At 40.4% G+C, this 20,780-nt stretch overlaps 1 protein-coding gene across 2 annotated transcripts in view; it reads left to right on the top strand.

The window, feature by feature from the left end:
* The window catches only part of Ddah1 (dimethylarginine dimethylaminohydrolase 1), a 151,004-nt gene that overhangs the window by 58,626 nt on the left and 71,598 nt on the right, over positions 1-20,780 (top strand). The window contains exon 1 of one of the 2 annotated variants that reach the window (XM_029560283.1): positions 2,470-2,579. The exons of the other annotated variant lie outside the window; for it this stretch is intronic. The gene's annotated coding sequence lies outside the window, so the exon portion shown is untranslated. Of the gene's footprint in view, positions 1-2,469; positions 2,580-20,780 lie in introns of those variants that run through there. 2 annotated transcript variants of the gene reach the window in all.

Here is a 20,780-nt window from a genome sequence, read left to right as displayed (position 1 = left end):
TATATATGCACACAAATATATACACACATACACACGTTTATTATATTTAAATCTAATGATGAGGTAAGCTTCTCTTCATTCCTTAGTTTCCAAAGATGAAATTGTATTTCATAAATGTCTCATGTAAACTGTATCAAATATTCTAAAAGGAGTTTTCAAGCTGGCCTGTGAGACTGACTTAGCTGCTACAAGTTGTAGAGGCTGCTTCAAGGTGGGACTGCTTAGGCCCCTTTGGACCCCAGGGTCCACGGCAGTGGGGTAAACACACTGGGAACCACCCCAGGTAGTTACAGGATTCACATGTGGAGTCCCTGTAGCTCTGGCACAGGGGTACTCTTAGATGAATGCCAGTTCTCAGCTTTTCTCACATTGTCAGAGGCTAATGTCAACATGCTCTTAAATACAACCAAGCCCTGTATGTTTTAAGTTGGAAGCCTAAGTGTTTTGCTTTACTCCTCATTCCAACAGCGATGTACTTGGGGAATCGTGAGGACATTCACTTCATGTGAGGGCCCTGGAGGACCTGAAGGAGTCTCATGCCTGAGCCTTCTCTTAGGGGTGATGGCTCCCTGTTCTCTCTACAGTCCTTTCTTATGGACAGCTTCACTTTCTCTCAAGACTTCTGTCCCAACATGTTGTCTTCAGTCAACTCATCACAGCTATTGCACAGGGCCACTTTTAGAAGATACTAGATCTAGCCACAGTCAGTGGCTAAGAGGGACTGAGCCTTGGATCAAGCCCAGCTGCTGTTGACACAGAACATTTAAAAAAATTTATTTATTATTTTTATTTTATGTGTATGCATGCATTGCCTGCATGTAGGTTAGTATACCCATGTAGTGTACTTCTGACGTCTGCAAGGCCCGTGGAGGTCAGAAGAGGCTGTCAGACCCCCTGGGACTGGAGTTACGGACCGTTGTTAGCTGCCATGTGGGTGCTGGGATTTGAACCCGGGTCTTCTGCAAGAACAACCACTGTTTTTAACCGCTGAGCCATCTCTCCAGCCCCAGAACATTATTTTTTAACACTTTAAACCAAGCTTACAGAAAAATAAGGAATGACCCCATTTATACACTCAAGCTTCTGGACCCCTGTGTTTGTTTAAAGGCAGTATCTCTGAATCTGCACTGACAAGCTAATGTCGTACACTCTCTATACAACCAAGTGCTCATATTTTTACAGTAAATTTTTTAATAGAGTAAAACAGGATCTGTGCCTAAGGTACTTAGCTATTTCTCTCTGAAACCTTAGATATGGTTTAAACCCTGTTACTTTTAGATAATCTTTGTTATGTTAGATGAAAGATTCACAATGGACCATCTAATTAAACTGAGGAGAGCAGCTAGCGTGTTTGCTCTCAGAACAGCGTAAAGTGGCAGTTAGGTAGGACTGACAGGGAATCTGGTGGCTTCTACATAGAAAAGGGAAGGCTCCGTGAGCTCAGCAGTGATGGCAGCCACAGAAACAGTCTGTCCTTGTCAAGAGAGGACTGAGGAGGACAGAATGGCGTGCTTGTGAATTGTAATGTGGATCTGCATTTTCCTCGTTAGCTTTAAATGTGAATTATATATAGTTCTTAAAGGTCCTTAAGTTGGGAATTTTGTTGAAGAAAGACATAAAATATTCTAGAAACCCATTTAAAACTGGTTGGTTAGTTTAAACTGTGATTTTTTTCATGCCGGGGATAGAACTCAGGCATATGCTAGGTAAGCACCCTACCACCGAACTACATCCCAGACTTTTCCTTTTTTTTTTTTTTTAATATTTATTTTGAGGCAAAGTGTTACTTCATTGCCCAAACTAGCTTTGAACTCACTCTCTAAGGCCTTGAACTTGCCTTCCTCCTGCCTCAGCTTCTCAGTAGCTGGAATTACAAGCCTGTGCCACCAGACCTGGCTCATTGTAAGAGTTCTGTTAACTTACTAAAAGTACCAGAAGAAGGCTGTAGTTATAATTTAAGATAGAGAAGTTGTTTTGTATCAACTAATGTGTTTTACTGTCAGCAGTTACACTGCCAGGCTCTCCTAGGGCAGATTGGAGAGTTAGTCATCGTCTGGCAAAAATGAAGCAAAACAGAACCCAAAGAAACAGAATTTGGGTTTAATGGCTAAAGAAACGATGTTTCCCTAGGTAAAGAAAAGCAGCATAAGCCGACTTAAATTGTGGTGATGGGATTCAATGAAAGTACTCTATGGAACAACTGAGAAAGAGCGAGGAGGAGGGAGAGAGAATTTTCCTCACTTTCTAAATCATGGCTCAGAAATGTGTTATAAAACACTGAGGACGGAAAAGCCATTACGTGGAATATAAAGAAATACTTGCGTCTACAACGCCATCGGACGCTTGGATTCCATTTCAGCAGACATGCTCTGTATTCCCACAAGAGTCTGGAAAACTGACTCCTATTTTTTTCTGTCTGGAGTTGCAGTTAGTGTTATTATTTGCTTCATGGCTCGATCCGGGTCACAGTGTTCTACACACACAGGTGGATGTTGAAACAGGGTATCTGTTGAAAAGATTGTGGAGGGACTGCTTCTCCAAGGCAGTTCTGGATGGCAGTTTAATGGCAGTCAGCTCTGGTAAGGAAGAATGAGCTTGTCTTATAGAGTTTGTCACCTGAAGTCTAGGCAGAGGTCCCTTGCAGTGGCTCCTTCTGAGCCACTGGGACATCTTCTAAGTGGATTCCCAAATAGACATTGAATGCTTAAAGCTTGTGAGTTCTAATGTTGGTCTGTGCCTTCTGGATTGGCTTTATTTGTGAAATGCAGTATGTAGGGGAAATTCCATCAACTCTGTAGATGTGTATTTAAAATATTTCTGAAATGTAAAAAAAAATTAGTTATGGAATAATTTCTTAACCTGTAAAAACCAACAGAAGGAAGAAAACAGTTACGATGTAAGACAGAAGTTGCTTTGCATCAGGGGATATGTTTTATTGTCAGCAAGTACATTGCTACAATATAAGTAAATTCTGCCAAGAGTACATGTATCCATTCATCAGTGCTCACACAGAAAAGCTGGGTTTTACATGTTTTACTGAGTAAATTGTTTTCCTAGTAAACAACTTGATATAAAAGAGACTGAAACATCCATTTATTGTAACAGCTATGTTAATTACAGATTAGTGTTCCAAAATAAAATATGAACTGATTTAATATTTAATTCATCATGAGAGTGGGGAAATAGATCTTTTTCCAGCTGAATATAAACACATTTTTTTTCTTTTGAGGATAACTTATTTTTCCCTTAATAAGGTTAGGACTTGCCTGAATCATAGCCAGCCTGAAGAATCCTTTGTTCAGAAATGTTTAATGTTATATTGATGAAAGAGCAACTTGGGGATTGAAAAGGAGATCCATATTTCAGTTCTTGACTTTAGACTGTTTTTAAAGCAAAGTGCTGAGAGTTCCAACTGAAAAACTGCAGAAGCTCCAGGCCACTGTGCCTGAAAATGAGATTCCTGAACAGTTCAGCTCAAGGCTGCTGAGCGGCCTGGACAGGAACAAGCCCTGAAGCACATCTTCAGTACAGTGTGTCTTGCACGTTTTTGAATGGTTCTTCGTGGATTTTTCTTGGCTAAAACCTGAATTTCATTTTCCTTCTTCTGCCTCTGTAATTTGATTTGGTAAACCTAAGGGTTTACATGGCCAAGGGAAAAATTCCCTCAGACTCGATTTCATTACTCACCAGCCCAAACACCAGCAGGTCCTGGGGGACAGGGAGGTTCCCAGACCACTGCCAACACATACCCTTCTTATCACTTAGGGCAGAGGTTTCTCCGTGTATGCATTTACAGCTCCTGAAGAGATGAGTATCTGTTGAGGTTAAACCAATGTTTTTGGAGGGAGAGAAAGAGAGAGAGAATTCTGAGAATATTTTTATTAGTTGTGTTTTCTAGAGCTGAAACTTCGGGTCATCTATGGTAGCAGAAAAATCCACACAGCACTTTTATTATTTGTAACTGAAATGATAGAATCCAGAGAAAAATACCAAGTTAATCCAAGGCTAAAACAGTGTAAGAATTTATACACACTATCTTTGAAAAAGTATCTTACCTTTAAAAAAAAGTTTGGAAAGTAGGCTCATTGCTACAGGCAAAAGTCTCTTAATTGGGAGGAAAAAAATAACATGTTTTTCTTGATGGTGAGAAGTAAGGGGCTGGAGAGATGGCTCAGCAGTTAAGAACACTGACTGCTCTTGCAGAGGATCCGGGTTTGATTCCTAGCACCCACATGGTGGCTATGAACCATCCTTAACTCCAGTTCCAGGGGAATCTGAAGCCCTCTTCTGACCTCTGTGGCATTGCACGACGCGGGTGCACTCACATACATGCAGGCAATACACTCATACACATAAAAAATAAAATAAAAATAATAAATAAAATATTTTTTAAAAAACAAGAGATCAATTTTAAAAAAAAGACTACACATTAAGACACTTTTTTTCCCTTTTTCTTTGGTCTTTTTGAGACAGGGCCTCTCTATAGTCCCAGCCCGTCTAGGACACTCTATGTAGACCAGGTTGGTCTTGAACTCACAGAGATGCACCTGCCTCTGCCTCCCGAGTGCCGGGATTAAAGGTGTGTGCCACCACACCTAGCTCACATCCAGACACATTTTAAAAGAACTAGATGCAAAATAGTTTAGCAGAACTTTTCTTTTAAAATATGTTTATCGCTTTCCATGTTTGAGTTTCATATAATGTGTTTTTATCATATTCAGTCTTCCTCCACACCTTCCCACTATTCCCTTGACTTCAAGTCCTTCATTATTATCTGTCCTTTATTATTGATTTTTTTTTATTTTTAAAGGCCTATCAAATCCAGTTCCTGCCTCCCAAGTACTCCTAGGTGTGGGTCCGTCCCCTGGAGTCTACTCAGCCTACTGTGTCACAGCAGTAAAGAAAACTGACTCTCCCTCTCCCAGCATCTATCAGTTGCCAACAGATCCTCAGTAGGACTGGGGCTTCCTGCCAACCTCCCCCATACATGCAAGGTCCCTGTCTGGCTTGGCTTTGGCCTCTTGTGCATACCATCATAGGCACTGTGAGTTCATATGTGCAACTACCCTGTGGTGTGTACCAAGTGCAGTGCAACCAGTGTTGTTTGAGAATCTGTGGGATCTCTCTAGTCAGCAACTCCAAAAAAGGGAGTCCATTCCTGGCACTGGTATTTTCGTTTGCTAGTCTCTGGTGTCTATTACGAAAAACAGTATGTGTATATATTGAGAAACATTTCCTTAGTAGGTTTCCATATGACTTTCAGAAAGCCTTTGAGTGTTAGTTATCCCTTGTCATGCTCCTTTTTGGCCCTGCCCTCCCATTTCCCACCTCATTTGACCTGTCTATCCTTTATTCCTCTTTCCCATTTATATTGCTGCATTCTATCTCCCTTTCCATGAACCACTCCTAGTTTCCTGACCTCTATGGATTTTCAAGTTGAAACACACCTATCTGAAGATTGAAAGCTAGCATCCATTTATGAGAGAGAACATGCTAGTTTCTTTTTAAAGATTTTTTTTAAATTATGTGTAAAGGTGGGGTTTGTGGGGGGAGGTGGTATGTGAACATGAGTGCAGGTGCCCTTGGAGTCCAGAAGAGGGTTTAGGATACCTAGGAGCTGGAGTTACAGGAGGTTGTAAGCTACCCAACATGGGTGCTGGGAACTGAACTTGGGTCCTCTGCAAGCATAGTACTCACTGTTATTCCTCAAGTCATCTCTCCAGTCTTCCAAACTATTTTCTTTCAGGTAAGACAGTAATAGTGCTCTTTTTTAAAAAAAAAAAATCATATATAACTAAATATCTGATTCTGAATAAGTCTCTTAAAACATCTCAAAATCTCCCTCTCTTGAAATTCAAGGTAAAATTATTTTTCAGCCTCATCACAAGTCTTTTACCTTAAGGCTTCTTTTAACAATGGTATTCTGTGTATGCTGTTTAAACTGCCTTTATCTGATTTAGTCACTTTCCAGCGCTCCCAGAAAATGAACAAGTATAGGTTTTAAAAAAAAAGTCAATAATGAAAAATTTAACTGTTGTAAGTTTCTAGTTTTCATCGAAAGTATCTTCTTTGGGGAGTGCTAGACTTTTGGGAAACGGAAATACTTTATTTAATAATGCTTATATTATTTTGTTGTTGTAGTTAAAATACTCGTATTATTGTATTTGTAAAAATACTTGTATTATTTTGTTTGTTGCAATTCATTACCATAGGACTTTAATGCCGTTTCTAGTAGCACGAAAATTTAATGGTGAATGAATGTCATCTACTGGACTCAGAAGTGTTCACTTTTTTAGCCCAGGGTGCTGGGGCATTGTATAGATCAAGTTTAAACATCCCAGATATCTGCCTATTGTATTTTTGAAGGAGTTAATCAGACCATGGGTGTAAATCAAATCTCTGATTACATTTTTATGTTTTGCATTATGTACATCATAGTATGGAAGGGATAAAGCAGCTTAGAAGGCTATGTATTATAAGATGCAATCAATCAAAAAGATAGACAAAGAAATAAAATAGTAAGCACCATCAAGTAGAGCCAGGAGGATGGCCGATCATACGAGGATCTACACGCTGTCGTAGACACATCACAAATTCCACTCTAAGCTTTCTCAGCTCATAGTGGTGGCCTTGGCAGGTCTGTGCAGACCTGAAAATATAGGCAGAGCTATTACTGTTGGGATTAAACAAGCAGTTGGTGAATTGTAAAGGGAGGCAGACTCTCAATGAGGCAGCTGAACACTTTCAAAGTTTTAACTTTTCAATAAACAGCCCTCAAACTGCTTGTCCCTGCTTGGTTAAAAATGAGCCAGAAGAGCAGCTGGGGACTGTATCCATGAGGTTAAAGATGAACCAGTGACAGAGACTTTGAACTGGCCATAAAGCTAAAGGGAAAACTGATGACAGTAAACACTGTTCCTTCCTGGCCCAAAGCTAACAAATGCTAAAAGCTACACTTGGTGTAATAAATGCATGGTTTAGTTATCACCTGTCTCACACACACACCCTGAGTTGGGAGCGCCCCAGATCCACCTTTCACTGATTGTAAAACTAGCAGTGCTACAGTTCTGTGTTTCTTCCTTTATTGGCCCAGGAAGTGGAGCGTAGTCTTGCACCCAGGGCTCACTTGTTCCTGGGTAGAGCACAGTGGGGTGATTGCATTGTTTTGTTTTGTTTTGTTTTTGAAACGGTGTCAAACCTGCTGTGTAGCTGAGGATGACCTTGAACTTCTGATCCTCCTGCCTCCACCTCTTGAGTGCTGGGACTCTAAGAGTGTACTACCACACTTGGTTTATGTGGTGCTGGAGATTGAACCCAAGTCTTCATACGTGCTAGGCAAGCTTTTTATCTCTATCACTAGCCCCTAAAAAACAGCTTTCATGCCCACCTCAATAAAAAGCTCAACAAAGATGAAGCGGCTGGTTCTTTGTTCTTCTTTGGTTCAACCCCTCATCTTTCCCCTGTACCCCCTTGTCCTTCCCCTTTACTCTCTTGACCTTCCTTCTGGCCTCCATCTGGTATGTTTGTTTGGGATGGTGCTTTAGAGGTGTCCCTAACCTTAGGCCCTCTCGCCCAAGAATCAGGTGGTTTCTCAGCTCTCTCGGAGCACTGCTGAGGAGAAGAGAAGGTCTATTTATCATTAAATTCAGTGGTATTTCCTCCTGGAGATTCACAGGGCTAGTGTGTGCTAATACATACAACATCATCTACTTGATTCACTGCATTCAGGATTATAGCAGAATTCTCTGGATTCGGGTGTACATTTTATAATTTCTAGAAGTGCAGACTATGTTCTTTAGGCAATCCTTCCTGGTTGGTTGGTTGGTTTTCAGGAACAGTGTCAGTAAACTCACGTGAAGTGATTGAGATACAGCCAGGATTCGCCAGTGTACAAGCATGGAGGAGGGACTGTTTGAGACTACTTGAGCATATGACAATAGAAAAGAATAGCCCTTCATGGACCTGCCATCCATTCTATTTAACAGTGACAATCTCCAAAATGATATTAACGTCAGGAAAACATCTACTGAACTGCACACACAGTGTCACCTTGCATTGTCTCCAAAGTGACCTTTCCATGAATTGTGCACCCAAGCAACTAAACTAGCTTAGTTTCACCTATTTAATGAAGCAATAATAAAATAACTTCGATTTTAGGATTTCATTGTAGTCCCACCCGTCTTTTGGTCAATATCAGCTTATAAAATTGTCTTCTGGATCCATTCCTAGTTAGATTGCTTCTTGTACTGTAATACGCACTTCATAATTGCTTTTGCTCAGGAGCTTTGTCTCCTCACCTGGGCCTGCAGAGTATCTAAGAAGGATAAAAGCTTGGCATCTCTGCCTGTTTTGTGTCTATTTCCCTTAAGCATCTCACTGTCAGTTTTTACAGTAGTGTCCTCTTCCAGAACCCCAAATGACACCTAAAGGTCTTCAGTTATTGTCCTAAACCTAAAGTTACTTCACAGACTCTAGGAAGAACAGGATTGATTAATAAGCATCTTTATGGAAAAGACCAAAACCACTCCCAAGCATTAGTGGACAGACCACCCCTCAAAATGAAGGGAGTTACCTGTGATGGTGAGGCTGCATACCGGAGCAGGATTAATCATTTTATGGGAACCAGATTGTTCCCCTCAGCAGTATGGACTTCTTCAAGCCACCTTGAAGAACAAGGACTTGACTAAACTTGACCAAGACTGCTTAATTATGTATAGCTTTTGCCACCTGCCCAAGTTCTTCCTATATTTAAACCGAAAACTCATGTCAGTCTGTTGCAGCTGGACTTGAGGTCATTATACCTGTTCCTGTTCATAAAGCCACATCAATCAAATCTCCTTTCCCTGCTTTTTACCATTACCCATCTCTTTAATTGGTAAGTGGGATAGGTGGTCCAGTCTGGTCTTTGGAACTCCCTAAGTCAGGGCTTTGCCGTGAAATTTCAAGAACAATATCATATGTGTAGGGTTTTCCCACATTGATCATTCCTTACACAAGTTGGGCATCTTCATAGTGATTTCAATTTCTATACAACCTGGAATTAGCTTCAGATTCCATAAGGCTGGGATTAGTCCCCCAAGTCTACCCCCACTTCAGATGCTGTACCTCCTGAACTTCTGAATGACCAGCTGTAAATTGTTTCTTTGACAACCTGCTTGTGTTTAATAATTTGCTAGACTGGATCACAGGATGAAGGAAAACAATATACTTACATTTACCAATTTGTTATCAAGGATACAACTTAGGACTAGCTAGGTAAATAGATGCATAAGCCAAGGTCTGGAGCTGTTCTGAAGCTCCTGTGTTTTCTCTGGATGCACTACTCTCTCAGTATGTTCACTAACCCTGATACTCATCAAATCTTTTATTTTTTATGTGTATATGTGTTTTGCTTGCATATATGTATATGTACCACATGTGTACTATGCCCACAGAGACCAGAAGAGGGTCTCAGATCCCCTGGAACTGAAGTTAAGGATGGTTGCCACTGTGTGGGTGTAGGGAACTGAACTCAGGTTCTCTGCAAAAGCAGTCAGTGCTCTTAACTGCTGAGCTATCTCTCCCATCCCAACTCATCAAATCTTACTATTTTACAGGTTTTTTGGGGGTGTTTTGTTTTGTTTTGTTTTTTAGAATTTTTATCTCCAGCCACCACCACTCCTTTCCTGGAGATCTCTGTGTGGAGCCTGAACACTACAACACGACAATCACTTGGTCTTTTGATATAAATTCTTGTGCAATGGAAAGAGATTTGTTATGAATAACAAAAGACACTCTTATCACTCAGGAAATTGCAAGGTTTTTAGGAGCTCTGTACCAAGAACTGGAAAAAAAGGCCAATTTTTTTTAAAAATCATGTTACAAACACTGCTTGACTTTGTGCTACCTATAAGCAGAAGAAACATACCTGTTTCATCCAGAAAGTATATAGGATCAGATAGACACAAGTTGAAAAGAAGCAGAGTCACAATGTGCTCACGATCTTTTATTTCTGTGCACCCTCTCTTTTCTCTCCTAAAAAAAACATGGTTGCACATAGAGTGTGGGAGGCAAGTGCCCTTTGTTTCTTTTTTTTGTTCCCTATAAGAAGACCATTGAGGTGAACAGGTCAGGTCCTTTTGTCCACAGGAGATGGCTAACATCGTTGGTCAGCCGTCCGTTTGAGTAGACTGGTAGGTAGCTTCACTTCCAAAGTAGGAAGAAGACTACTGTTTTCTCTTTACTTGTCAGATCATCCTTTCCCCTTCTGTTTCCTTATACCCTGTGAATGTCTTGGGACAGGAGAGTCAAGCAGAGGATCATAGAATTGGTTTTTAAGTCAGATTTGCCCACCTTGAAGATCAGGCTCTGTTTGGTTCTAGCTGAAACGAAGGAGACCTTGCCAGTTCTGCTGATTGGGACAGTCTTTGGTTTGACCCAACACAGAAGACTGTATGAGGACATTGTCCATTCGTTCTTTTGATTTCAATATAAAATGGACTCAAGTTTCTTTTTCTGTAAGTAATAACAATACTTCTTTTATTTTGCTACAGTTTAAGAGGTCTTCAAGAGTGTTTAATTCAACTACACATTCTTTTGCCATTATTACTGAATTGTAGTTGCATAACTGTAAAGAAACTTTGGGTATTTGTACTAATTGCGATCCCACTACCTGAAATTCCCTCCCTAACCTTCCCTGTTTCCTTTTGGGGGAGAGTGATTTCACCTTTAGCTAGAAGGCAAGCTCACTAAGGCCAGAAAATTCATCCGAATCATGCTTGTACTCTATCATTCACTTACCCCTGGCTCATTTATTCACTCCTCAGAAGCATGCTGTCATCTCCTGTTTGATAGGCACAGTGTCAGGCCCCTATGTTAAATGGTGAGATAGCCGTGGTGATGTAGCTAATGACCGGAGCACAGGATTACAGCTTCTAATGAAGAGGGTACCAACAAGAAGATTTCAGCTAGGTAACTAGGGCATGGAGCACAACATCTGACCCAGCATCAGCCACCCAGCTCATGCTGCTGAGTAGATGGGTATACCAGTAGACAGAGGCCGCACACAGCTGGTGTTCTAAGGTTTTGTATGGACTCCCATAGAGGAAAATTCAACAGTAAGTAATGAATGTGTAGTGTACATTCACCGAATAAAGCATCGTGCTAACTGCTCTGTCACAGAGCTACATCTCCAGACTTCTCCGTGCTTATACATCACTACATTCACCACATCATTTTTAATCTGCATTCTGTAGATAAAGAAACAGGCTCTCAGTATAAGTAACTTGCCCAGACTGCAGTCAAAGCAAGGATTTGGACCAAATTATAAGGACTGTCCACTTGAATTCTTTTAGTGACACCTAAGCCACTGAGCCCTTCATGGGTTATCTCTTGGTCAGAAAACCAAATATTCTGTATTAAAGTCAGAGATAGCTCCGTCAGGAGTACAGCAAAGGTGACACTTTTTTCTTTTTGTCCTTTTCCTGAGAGCCGTTGCCTGTCCTAGAGTGTTCTTGTTACTAGAATTTTCCTGGGTTCTGCATACACATGGTTCAAGAGTAAACGGCTGTGGCTTCTAACAGTGAAATTCCCCTGTAAAATCCTATCTTCTACTCACCGAGGGGCCTGATGATTCCAGACTACACATCTAGAAACTGGGAAGGAGACATAGACATACTAAAATGCTTCTGCCCATCCTCATTTTATTTCTTGGGAAAAATGATGAACCCAGGATAAAATCATTTTTTATCATTCATTCAGATATTTAGATTGTTTTTGTAATTTCAGTTTGTGACATTTTCTCTCTCACTTTTATTCCTAAGGCTGGTGTTTAAGAGGCATCTTATATTTTCACACCAATAGTAGAGCTGAGTGTGGAGTAACACTCAGTGGTAGAATGTTTACCTCGCATGTGCAAGGCTCTGGGTTTAATCCCAATGTTACAAAATAAAAATAAAATATAAAACACAATTGAAGTAATAGCAGCAATGCTGAAATTGAGAGTGTGCTGTGTGCTAGTCTTTGTACTAAGGCCTGCTGTGTGCCAGGCTTTGTGCTAAGGCTTGTTCCTGAGTTCTCTCATTTAATCATTACAGCAAACCTGTGGGATTATTCCTGCTGTAATCTCTACTTTAGAAACAAGGAATCAAAAGCTGGAGAAGTTGAGCAATGACTCAAGGTGAGAAAATGGTAGCTTCTAGCCTGAAGATGAGTTCTGACTGATCCCAGTATCCATGAACTCGGCTGGTGTCCAGGACAGCCTCCCTGCCCAGCTGGCCTGACAGCGCAGTAGTCTGCATCTCTCTAATAAGAGGTGGTACCCTATGGTTTAAACATACATGTTTTCCAGGGAAAAATTATTTGAAGAAGACATTAAAAACACTTTTCAACTTGATTATATTATTTAATTTTTTTTAATTTTTGTGTTTCATACAGAACATCTCAATCAGTCTTAATCACCTTTATATGCCCTTCCCCACTGGCACCCTCCTGTAGCCCTCCCACTGGAATTCATACATTCTATCATTTGTGTTAAGGCATATTGTATCAAGTTGATGATATTCTTTTAAAATGTTTTAAAGCAGGGAACTCTTGTAAAACCAAGATATTAAAAACCATGACCATTAAGCTATATTTAGTATCTGATATAACTTAATTATTCTCTTCTAAAATAATTCTAGTTTTTTGTTTTTGTTTTGTTTTGTTTTTTTCTTTTTAAGACAGAGACTCCTTGTAGCCCCAGCTGTCCTGGAACTCACTATGTAGACCAGGCTGGCCTTGAACTCACAGAGATCCACCTGCCTCTGCTTCCTAAATGCTGGGATTAAAGGCATGCACCACCATGCCCAGCTATTCTAGATTTTTAAATGAGGGTCAAATGGAATGTTTTCCCCAAGCCATTTTCTGTGTCTGTGTGTGACTGCGTGTATGTCTGTGTGTCTGTCTGTCTGTCTATCTGTCTCTGTGTCAATGTCTGTATCTTTGTGTATGACATCAGATCTCCTGGAGCTGGAGTTACAGGTGGTTGTGAGCTATCTGATACGATGGTCGGAACTGATCTCAGGTCTCTGCAGGAGGAGTAAGCACTCTTAACCACCAGTTCATCCCTCAAACCCATTCCTCGGGTCATTCTAAATTTGGTTTTGCTTCAAGTGGAAAAGGTCTGTGGCTATAGTGTGGCTCTGTGTACCCAGCTGCTTTGCCGTGTGCTAGTGGTCTGAGTCCTTCAAAAGAGACACTCGGGCAGGCCACAGCTTTCTTGTTCAGGAGCTTAAATAGATACTGCAGAAGAGAGCACAGGAAGAATCAGCAGTGATTCACAAACTGTGCTTCTGGATCTCTTAATTTTAATGTCGTGATTAAATTTGTTCATTCATCATTTTGCTATAGGGACACCCCTCAGAGTCCAGAGACAGACTCCCACATGGTTACAAATGGTCTCCTTAATTAGCTCTACTAGACTGAATAGCCAATTCAGAAAGTAACATTTTAGGTAATGTTTAAAAACATGCAAAAGTGTTATCTCATCTGCTGCTCCATCCCTTGTTCTGACAGAAGTAATTGCTGGACCATCCATTTATTTTTTTTATTTTAAAGGGGAGCATGTTTGTCCTCCTTGTTTTAATGAGAAAAAATAGTCACTCGAATTATGAGAAATTACATAATGTTGTCACTGAGGTTGCCAGGAGAGCAAAGTAACAGTGTATGAGTTTGAGCAATTCACTTCTGTGCACGAAAGATTAATGGCCACAGGAATTTCCCTCTTGCTGTAAACAATTAGAAAACTGGGCCAAATATATGAACCAACAGCTTTCAGGCAGTGCGCACCAGGAAACACAGGCCTGGGATCCGTGAGAAAAGGGAAGCAGCTGAAGGCAGAGCGCTGATTGCCCTCACTGCCCTCACTCTCCATCTAGAGTTTCCCAGCCACAGCAGAGGGAGGGTGGAGCAGGGCTGAGAGCCTTTGGTGGTAGAAACAGAAAGGTGACAGTCAGGGAGGAGTCAAGGTGACAGTAGGTTTCCTGGGCTAGTGGCTAAGACTGTGATGACATATAACAGTCGGAAAGTGTGGGTGGCAACAGGTTTGGGAACTAGATGAGTTCAGTTGAGAGCGTGTTGAACAGAGGGGAAACAGATGCATGGCCAAGAGGACAAAGTCCGGAGCACTGTGATGGTTGCGGGGGGGGGGGGCTTCTGCACATTATGCAAGTGCTCAGGGCCAGTCTCCTGTTCTGTATGAGTGGTGGAAGTAGGAGCTGGAGAGAAAGCTCTAGCTAAGAACACTTGCTGCTCTTTCATAGGACCCCAGTTCAGTTCCTCATACCCACATTGGTCATCTCATAACCACCTGCAACTCCAGCTCCAGGGAAATCTGACATCCTCTTCTGATTTCTGTGGGAACCTGCACACACAAATAAATATAAATAAATAAATAAACAAACAAACAAATAAATAAATCTTTAAGACGGTAAAAATGGCACATAGTTCCTGGATTTGTTATAGTATAGAGCTTAAATATGTCAGGCCCTCCAGAAGAAGGCCCTGGATGGATGTCTTTACAGGGACTGATGATGGTGGTGAGGGCAACGCTAAGGATATGCTGGAAAAAGCACTGCTTACCAGTTTGTGTATTTAGCATGTTTTGATCAATAGACATTTCTAGAACATCAGGGGGAAGAGGACTGATTGTTCTCTGCTATATAAGGCAAGAAGAATAACAATAAATTAGTGCCCCTGGCCATGGAGACTGGAATTCCTTTGTTTGATTGGTTGATTGGTTGGTTTGTTGGTTAGTTAGTTTTTGGAGATAAGGTCTTATGTAGCCCAGGCTGGTCTTAAACTTACTATGTAGCTGAGGATGACCTTAAAGGATCCTCCTTCCTCCATGTTCCAATTTCAGGATTATGAGTGTGTACCACCACCTCTGGCTCCTGGAATTCTTTTTAAGAAGTGGACATTCTTGGGGCTAGAGAGATGGCTCAGCAGTTAAGAGCGCTGGCTGCTCTTGCAAAGGACCTGGGTTTGAGTTCTAGTACCTACATGGTGACTAACAACAGTCCATAATTTCAATTCCAGGGGAATTTGATGCCCGCTTCTGACTTCCATGGATATTGCATGACATGGGTGCACTTACATGCAGGCAATATACCCATACACATAAAATAAAAATAATACATAAAAAGGCAAGTCAAATGCTCTGGATGAGAGCAGACAGCTCTGGTGACTCTGAACAGGGGATTCAGTTGGACCTTAGTTTGTTCATCTGTGAAACAAGGGACTGGATAATTCTTTAAAGCATTTTCCAGCTCTCAATCATTATATTCTTCTCTCAAAATCAGTACAGAGAAGTCACAGTGGAAATTATTTATTCACATGTAATGGAGAGATTAGTTAATCTCAACACACTTTAAATATCTCTGTGTCTGGCTGTGATTGTCAACTTGACAGGATCTAGCCACCCTAGAACACAAGTCTCTAGGCATGCCTGTGACTGATTATCTAGATGAGGTTAGCCCCTGGGTATGCCTGAGAGGAGTTATATAGATGAAGTTAGCCTCTCTCTATGCCCTTGACAGGTTATCTAGATGAGGTTAGCCTCTGGACATGCCTATGAGGGGTTATCTCGATGAGGGTAGCCTCTGGACATGCCTGTAAGGAGATTAGATTAGCCTCTGGGCATACCTGTGAGGGGGTTATCTGCCTTCTGTTATGTTTGACTTAGTGATGTCACAAAACCCATGTCTGGATGCTTACTTCATCTGCAAAAACAGAGCATTTGATTTGCCAGGATTGTACTTGTTCAAAAAAAAAAAAAAAACACCCAAGCTCCACAGACAGGGCACTAATTTGCTGTTGCTTTTCCTGCCTCTGTTGCAGAGTCCAGTTCTCTTCCCGTTATGTCACTAGAAATTTTTGTTAGTCAAGACATGCTGAATACACAGCAGAGATTTGCATTTGGTGTGTTTGGAAAGAAGCTCTAAGAAGATTAAAAAGTGATCTCCCGCTCAATGGCTTCTATCTGCTCTGTTGCTTTGCCTTTGTAGGACAGATTTCGTTCACCCTCATTAACTTCTTTTATCCCTTTCTGCTTTTCAAAATTCTACACTCATTCATACACTCATTCATACCTATTGAACAAAACTTACACCCTTCAAAATATCAATATGGGAAATGTGGAAATCGTGGAATGAGGTCCAGTAAGTCAACTATAAAATCAGATAAATTATGATATGATATTAATAAGAGTTTTGAATACTTAAAACTTGTTTCTTGCTTTAGATTTCCAGTGTGATCTACTATTAGAAATTAAAAATCAAATCTAAACTGTATTGCTGTTTATGTATCTTTTAATTTTCAGGTAGACAAGCTTTCAAATATCAATGCAAAGTCAGAGGGCTTGTTTGATTGTGGAAGCAGAATCCTCTGTCCTCAGATGAATTGAGCAAAGGTTGGACAGCAAGTGGTGGGAGTGGGGGACCGGTGCATGCGTGCACGTGTGTGGGGGAGTGTGTGTGTGTGTGTGTGTGTGTATTTTATGTGTGTGGCTGAGTATGTTTGAAAAGAGACAGAAAGAAAGAGAAATATTTTGCTTCCCAAAAGAAATTTTTAGGAAAAATCTAGATAACATTGTGAATAGACTTGATTTTTAAGTTTCTCTTATCAAGAACAACTGGAAGAAAAAACCTAGACGTTAATACTGCTTATATAGAAACCTTAAAGATGGCACTGCCTGGAAAATGTCATGGAGAACTCTGGTCCTTACTTGTCTCTTCATATGCAAGTCACATTTACTCTATGGCCTTTGGGTTGGTCGGATGGCAGATGGCTCCTTATTTGGTGCCAGGAATAGTGAAGTCAAAAAGGTTTAAATGAGAGCTGGAGAGGTGGCTCAGCAGTTAAAAATGCTTGCTGCTCTTCCAGAGGACTAGAGTTCTGAGCACCCATGGCAGGTGGCTCACAACCACCTGTAACTCTAGTACCAGGGGATCCAATGCCTTCTTCTGGCCTCTCTGGCCACCTTTACACATCGCACATGCACATAAATAAAAGTAAAATTTAAATGAAATCTGATCGTTTGTGCTTTTCCTGCAGAAGGCAATTTGAATGTGTGCCTATGTAACTCATAATAATATATGTATGAGTGTATTGCCTGTATGTAGGTAGGTACACCTTTGTCATGCAGTGCCTATAGAGGTCAGAAGAGGGCATTGGATCCCCTGGAACTGGGTTACAGATGGTTGTTAGCCACCATGTGAGTGCTGGGAATTGAACCTGGATCCTCTGCAAGAGCATCCAGTGCTCTTAACCACTGAGCCATCTTTCCAGCCCCTAGAATCAAGTTCATGTTAATAGTCTTAACCTTGGTTTTTTTCATATTTCTAGTTCATCAGGAATCTTGTTATACAATTTAAAAAAAGGAGACTTGTGTTCTAATTTTGCTTTTCCTCTCATGACTAGAGACTGTTAATTAAATCTAGCTGGGACTTTGTTGCCTGATCTATATGAGCACTAAGCTTAATCTCTTCTGTTTTTTACATTCCGTGATTCCTCAAGCTTAGTATCATGTGCTAACTTGTTTTTATTTAATTCTGCAGTCCAGAAATTTACCACCATCTAACTTGAACATGTAGGTGATCGATAAATATTTGTTAAAGCAATACTGTGGTTTTTCTGTTTCTGATGGATTGTAAAATTACTGTAATTTCAAGGCTTTTTATATTGGAGCTATTACTCATTTTTATTTTTGTTGAATCATTATTGTTGGTTTAACATTTCTACTATGGCTTTATGCATGATTTAGAGCTTTTATGTGTTCTCACTAAGGTGTTTCAGAGAGGAAAAACTTCCATTACACCTAATCTTGGTCACTCTAAAAAGATAGACACAAATATTTTCCTAATAATAATTCAAAAACTGCGGGTTTTTTTTAGAATTGTGTGTGTGTGTGTGTGTGTGTGTGTGTGTGTGCATGCATGTGTGCGTGTGTCATGGTTTATGTGTGTAGAGATGAGAGAAACTTGCAGGAGTCGGTTCTCTCTCCACCATATGGGTCCAGGGATGGAACTTGGGTCATCCGTCTTGGTGACAGACTGAGCCGTATTGCTAGCTCACATTTTACTTTTATTCAGCTTGATTTTGCTGATAAGCAACCATTTTGGATAAATTGGCAGTCTTTTCCCAACCCAGTTGCTCTATGAAAGGAAAACCCACCTTCAGTTCTATTAGAAAGCTGTCAGGAGAGAGACTCTGGTACCCTGAGTTTGGAGAGACCTCACATTTCTTCCAAGGTTCTAAGATGGATATAGAAAAGATACAAGGTGGGGGGGGGGCTGGAGAGATGGCTCAGTGGATAAGAACACTGACTGTTCTTGCAGAAGACCTGGGTTCGAATCCCAGCACCCACATGGCAGCTCACCACTGTCCATAACTCCAGTTCAAGGGGATCCAACAGTCTCTTCTGTCCTCCGCAGGCATTGTATGACATAGGTGCACTTACCTACATGCAGGCAATTACACGCATACACATAAAATAAAAATAATAAATAAAATATTCTTTTGAAAAAGGAAAGACAAGGAAAATAGTTGCTATTTGGAAATGGTGTTTTAAAATGAAGGTGTTTGTTCCCTCAAATTCAGAGTTCTTTTGTTTGTTTAATCTTACACTTTCAATGACTTGTTCAGTGGGGATAAACTAGCTAAATTATTAGATAGTGTAACTAGCATAACAGCACTTTTGAAAGTGCCTGCCTCCATAAAGCCTGCACTCTGCTTCATGTGTTTTCAGTTCTTAGTGCCCTGATAACAGCAGTGTGGCTTAACGTGCCATTTATAACCAATAGACAGCTTACTAGTTATGTTAGTGAAAAGCACACTTTAAAGTGTTTAATCCACTGTGTGTTATTATTTGCTCTCAGAGACTATCAAGATTCATGGGTTCAATTTTGAATCCTGGAATAACTGAACGGAAGAGACGCCAAAGCTTCCATGAGAAAAGTCCTTTCTAACCCATGAGAAACCATACTGCCTGGCTTCATTCATACAGAGGGATCAGGATCTTGCCACTCTGAATTTAGGATTGTTTTTATTTTTAAGGAATGTTGGAAAATTGTGGAAATGAATGTTTTCTTTTCTTTTCTTTCTTAATACCTCATGGATCCTGACCTTTTCCTTCAAACTGGCTTAGTATGTGTTTCTCTTAAAATTGGTCATTAACCCCAGAATAAGTTTGATTTTCTTTTTCCATGATCTTCTCTAAAGAATTCTGTTAATAGCATACTAAACTGGATTACAACCTCACTGAATAAGTGCTTTGAATTCTGGGCAACCTTGGAATAAAGGGCATAGAAAAATAATACTGCACAGAATGACATGAGGCAAGTTGATGTAAAGGCCAGGAATGCAGCTGTTATGGCTGACAGGATCAACATCTCTGGGCAGGTTTATTAGCAATTTAATGGAATATGGTTATTCAGACACAATAATAGCCTTGGTTAAAATGTCTGTGCTGTTCTTTTTCCCATACACTTTGGAATGAGTAGAATGTGACGCTTGAGCTTTCAACAGCTTCATGAATTTTAAATCCTCTTTAGTTATAAAATGGGGTACACGGCATGTAGTCACTGTGGACGAGGAGTTGGCAGCCTCAGCAAATGCTGTGGCGTATCAGGTGTCTCCAAGATAATGATGGCTCAGGTTGGTCAGGTGCATTCTGGGTCTGCTATGCATGCCCAGCAAGACTAGAGATCACTTTGCCCGATGTTTAATAATTAATCGATTTGCAATTTCACCTTTGATGAAATACTTTAAAAGTTCATATCATCACAGAAGAAAAACATTTACTGATTATCTTGAGACAGTTTCTTTCTTTAGCAGATAGAGAGTTCTATATTCTTTTCCCTTGCTGATTCATGGACATGTAAAGAAGAGTCAGTGAATTATGATATAACCTTGCATTCTCACATTTAATATATATTCCAAATGACCCTTAAGCATCCCCTTAAATACTTTAATATTTTATAGCTGTTCTCAAAATGCTATAAAAGTCTGAAACTGCTTTAAATCTTAGTGTATTCTAAAATTCAATTTAAAGAGATTACTCACATTTGAAATAACCTAACATCAAAGCAATGTTTTCAAAGATAATTTTTCAGAAAATCTAAATTAATCCCAGTTTAAATAGTATGAATGTATTTTTAAATTGCTTTATACTAATTTAGTGTTTTAGTTAAAATATATACATGTTTACAGTATAATTTCACAGTATTCTAACTAAAAATATATACATACTTAGCAGGAATGTCTACAAATTTGTGCTCGAATATTGTGATAACAAAGTTTTCTAATGGCTTTATTTTATTTAGCTGTACTTTCTAATTTTTTACATTGGATTATGAGATGGAGTTCCTTATCTTGTTTCATGTCTCAAGAGAGTAGACTTTTAATAGGTGGCTCAGTTTGTAAAGTACCTGCTATGCAAATATGAGGACCTGTGTTTGGATCCCCAGCACCTATGTAAAAACCCTGGGCAGGGGTGCAAGCCCCTAAGACTAGTGCTGGGCAGAGTGGGGACAGGAGGCTCCCTGGAGCTTGCGGGCCTGCCAGTCTAGCTAATACATGAGCACCAGGTTCAGTGAGAAACCATGTCTCAAAAAATAATGTGCAGGAGCCAGGTGTGGTGGTGCATGCCTTTAATCCCAGCACTTGGGAGGCAGAGGCAGGCAGATCTCTGTGTGTTCGAGGCCAGCCTGGTCTACATAGCAAGTTCCAGGTCAGCTGGGGCTACAGGGAGACGCTGTCTCAAA

This window comes from Nannospalax galili, unplaced genomic scaffold, assembly GCF_000622305.1.
Source record: "Nannospalax galili isolate Female #2095 unplaced genomic scaffold, S.galili_v1.0 scaffold9, whole genome shotgun sequence".
In the NCBI taxonomy this organism is placed as follows: domain Eukaryota; kingdom Metazoa; phylum Chordata; class Mammalia; order Rodentia; family Spalacidae; genus Nannospalax; species Nannospalax galili.
The sequence above is the reverse complement of the archived record's forward strand: the minus strand, read 5'-3'. Positions and strand labels throughout refer to the sequence as shown.